Consider the following 4,398-nt stretch of genomic DNA (forward strand, 5'->3'; position numbering starts at 1 on the left):
TATATATTTATTTTTTAAATGTTTTTGACATAGCTTTAACATGTTTTTAACATTACAGATTAATAATGCTAAATGTAGATGAAAAAAAAAATGTATTTCTCAAACCTAGTTTGAATGGTCAGAGTATGATAAGTAAAAATAACTATATTTGCAGCATTGTTGTTTTCTGCAGTTTTAGCAGAAGTACCGATCTATTTTGCTGATCACCGTGTTTCTGCTTCTGTTTATAAAATAACCAGTCTTTGAAAGAACCTCAACATCCGCAGCTCTTAATGGCACTTCAGTGTCTTTATAGAGAAACAACGCACACGTTAAGAGTTTGAATGTAGCGCATTTGGCTCTAAATATTAGAAGATATAACACCGAAAGATCATTACAATAAACTACCCTGAGTGCTCGTGGTGTGAACCACTCCGTTGTTTTGACACGCCGCTCACTTTATTTAGTAATGGTAAAATGGTGCTGCATGTATGCCATTTTGTCTGGTTGGAACCAAGGTGACATGTTTTTTTGAAACCAGCTCAGTTAAAATATTAACCAGATGTTGAAAAGCAATATTTTCTCCAGAAAGACTCCTATTATCATTCTCCTCCATTTCGCACCTACAGTTTGCTTGTTTTAGTTCTTACAAGTTATGCTTTAGTGTAAGAAACTTTTGACACTGCTAGCTTGGGAGAAAATAGAGCTGTATTTGATAGTTCAATCCAGGAGAGAATAATATGCCATCTGGAAGAATCGTCACATTCCACATTACAAGACGGGAAATCCAGAATTTATATCTTGAGTTATCATACTTGTTCAAATGGGTTCAAAATGAACAAAAATATAGATGAAACTATCTTTGTTAATTGTTTTCAATGTCAGTGTAATTTGATCAATTCTTTTAAAACTGCTGTTTTTCATGGCAGGTATTGGATTGATTAGAGGTGGGAATAGCTTATTTTCATTCAGGAAGTTAAAGGATTAAACGCAGAAGTTGTCATCACTAACAGGAGTATCTGAGATCCCTGTCTGCAGTCCAGCTTTGTGCTTTGAATCACAAATCACAAGCTGATTAAAAATAATAAATGAATTCCCTCAATGGGAAATAGACAGGTACATTCACACCCATACATGAGTCTACTCTCAATTAGCGTCAGCTGGAAAGTTCAGTAAGAGGGTAGTGGAAGTGTAACTCAAATACCTTTTAGTACTTTCATTAGCAGCCATATGGAAAGAAAATCACCAAAGTATTAAATGCCTGATTGTTACCATCATATGGAAAAGCAATGACGTTGTTCAGATAGACAGAAAAAACACAATTTTTGGCTTATCAAACTGTAAGTGAAGGTGCAGTCTTTATATGAGACAAACCAATTCAATGAAATGTCTTTCCAGTAGCTAAAAAGTTATTTTTATAAGTTAATTTTTAGTTATTCCCTAATGGTCTAAGTGTAAACAAAGTGTGAATATATCGAGGAGTGAGAACCAGAAGGGCGTAAGTGATAGTAACTTTACAGGAGGGCCAAAACAAAAATTTACCATAGTTTTATCTGGCTTTGTGTACTGATTTCAATAGTTTATAATAAAACTTTGTACACACATGGATGACAGTATACTTGAACACTATTTTAACATTTACTCAGAAAAAAAAAATTCTTTTTTTTTTTTATTTAAAAAAAGTCACAGGCGCCTTTTTGGCACCAATGTTTTATTCCATTTCGTGTATAAAAACATGGGCGCATCTGATGACAATATGAACAAAGCATTACATTAATGAGTTTAAAACAAATAACAATCTATTGTGATAAAATAAATTATCACACAAAAAGTCATTATATCAAATTAGTTAACTGAATGTGATTAATTTTACTAAAATAGTAATCCCAGCCACTTAACTATTTGGCTAAATGGGTGATTGAAAAGCCTTTACAGATGCCTTCCCTAGTGAAAAATAAATATACAAAAATGTATTTGAAATACATTTATTTAATGCTAAGTATACTACAAATACATTTACATATTATTTACATATCACTAAACTGGTATACTTAAAGTCTGCTAAATTGGAACAACTAATTTTGTACTTAATGCACTTTAATTGTAAGAAAGTAGTGCTGAAGTTATACTGTAAGATATACTGAGCTATATTTAATTGTGTTAAAAGTGGAACTATTGCAAGTATACTGTAGGTACACTTTAAATATCTTGCATTTACATATTATTCAAAGATCATACAATCCTCTCATCAATAGTGACATTAAAACACATTTTAGGCTTAATATTGATAAATGTGCATTGCGCACAAGTAGTACTCCAAATAAAGTTTAATTATCACTTTATACTTACATACATATAAAAATTATATGTCAGTAACTAGACAATAAATAAAGCAAATAAAATGTTAATAGATTTGAACTAGTTTGAAATAAATGTATTTTCAATACAGTATATTACTATTTTACTAGGGTTTGTAATAAAAAAAATATGATAGCAAATACCATTAACTGAATGATACTAAAGTAATGAATTGCATAACTAATTATTATTAACAATAATAATACCTTCTCTGCATTCTCTCTCTTGTGGCTAAGCAGTAAATGAGTGCCGATATGATATACCATTAGAATGTAAGTTATTGGTTACTACCTGCTAGCTAGCTACACCTCACTGACATTGAATGCAGGATATTTTAATTTCCTCCATCATCATCCAGCTCTTTGTCACAAAATAAGATTAATAATACATCTTCAGTAGTTAAAAACTGCTTTCTTCTCATGGTTGACCTACCAGGATTACTTGTTGTGTCAGCCATTTTGACTCATGTGCTATCCACAAGCTTTACCCTCAATACATTTCTCAATGCCAAAGTGGCGTAAGTGCAGTTACACTCTTTTGGCTTAGTATTTTCAGTGTTAAGTCTTTTGGTTTCTAATGAATAACTCCAATTATGAATTCACTTGTGTCTTTTTGTTAGTAGAAAGAGCTCATCAAGAGCTTTTATTTGATATATATACATTTGTGCACACTTAACATACATAATCATAACTTGATTTAATCCCCCGACATACTCAAGGGTGGACTTAAGGAGCGTCCCAAATTGCATACTCGTGCACTATTCTATGCCGTTTTGTAATATATATATAGTGTAATTAGTGTTCACACTGTAAATTACAAAAAGAAAAAATGCACTTTAAATAACTGAATTATGCACTTAATTAACCAGAAAAAAAAAAAATGAAGTGTAGAATGCACTCACAGATATTTAATTACGTAGCAGAGGGGGAGGGGCTACCAGACTCCATTAATGAATGACAAAATAACCTTATAAAATTCATACACTACACTGTTTAGTACATAGTGATAAAGTATGTAGTGTGTAAGTGCAGTGTATAGTTCGTCATTTAGGATGTAACTCTAGTGATTTGGGGGCCCTAAGCAAATTCCAGTTATGGGGCCTATGTGCTCTTTTACTTTTGTAACCCTTATTTCTCTAGTTAAACTTGCACTTGAGCGTGCACTTGTCCATTTAAATGCAGTGAATAGTCACAATCTTCAAATTTTTAAAAAAATATTGTAATTTGGATAAAAGCATCTGCTAAATTATTTCATGTAAATGTAAATGATTTATAACTAATTTAATAATTCAAAAGTAAACATTTAATCATTTTAATATTTATATCATTTTGTTATTTATAATGAATTCTTTGGCATTTACCAGCAGGCCCGCTTTCAGATTCAAAAGACTGAGTGAGCTTCTGAAATTAGTCAAGGTGCTCGAGTTAGGGGGCACATCTAGTTTGCCATATCATATTTGGTCCCGTCATTGCAATTTCAAGAGAGAATCATGCAGTGTTAACAAACTGGAGCTTAACACGCTCAAAACAGTGGAGATGATAATGGACTTCAGGAGAACCCCCCCTGCACTCCCCCCACTCACCATCATGAACTGCACTGTGGCTGCAGTAGTCATTCAGATTCCTGGGCACCACCAACTCTCAGGAAATGAAGTGGGACACTCACATTGACTCCATTGTGAAGAAGGCCCAGCAGAGGTTGTACTCCCTTCGCCAGCTGAGGAAGTTCAACCTGCCACAGAAGCTGCTGATACAGTTCTACCCTGCAGTCATTGAATCCTCTGCACCTCTGTAACTGTCTGGTTCAGCTCAGCTACCAAAACTGACCTCAGAAGACTACAGCGGATAGTCCAGACTGCTGAGCGAATCACTGGTACAACCCTCCTCACTCATCCAGAGTGAGTAAAAGGGCTGGCAAAATCATTCTGGACCCCTCGCACCCAGGCCACTTCCTTTTTGAAATAATGCCGTCTGGTCAGCGCTACAGAGCACTGAGCACCTAAACAAATTCCTTGTGTGTGTAAGCACACTTGGCAATAAAGCTCTTTCTGATTCTGATTCT

The sequence above is a fragment of the Sinocyclocheilus anshuiensis genome, unplaced genomic scaffold (assembly GCF_001515605.1).
Source record: "Sinocyclocheilus anshuiensis isolate Anshui unplaced genomic scaffold, SAMN03320099.WGS_v1.1 scaffold2089, whole genome shotgun sequence".
Lineage (NCBI taxonomy): Eukaryota > Metazoa > Chordata > Actinopteri > Cypriniformes > Cyprinidae > Sinocyclocheilus > Sinocyclocheilus anshuiensis.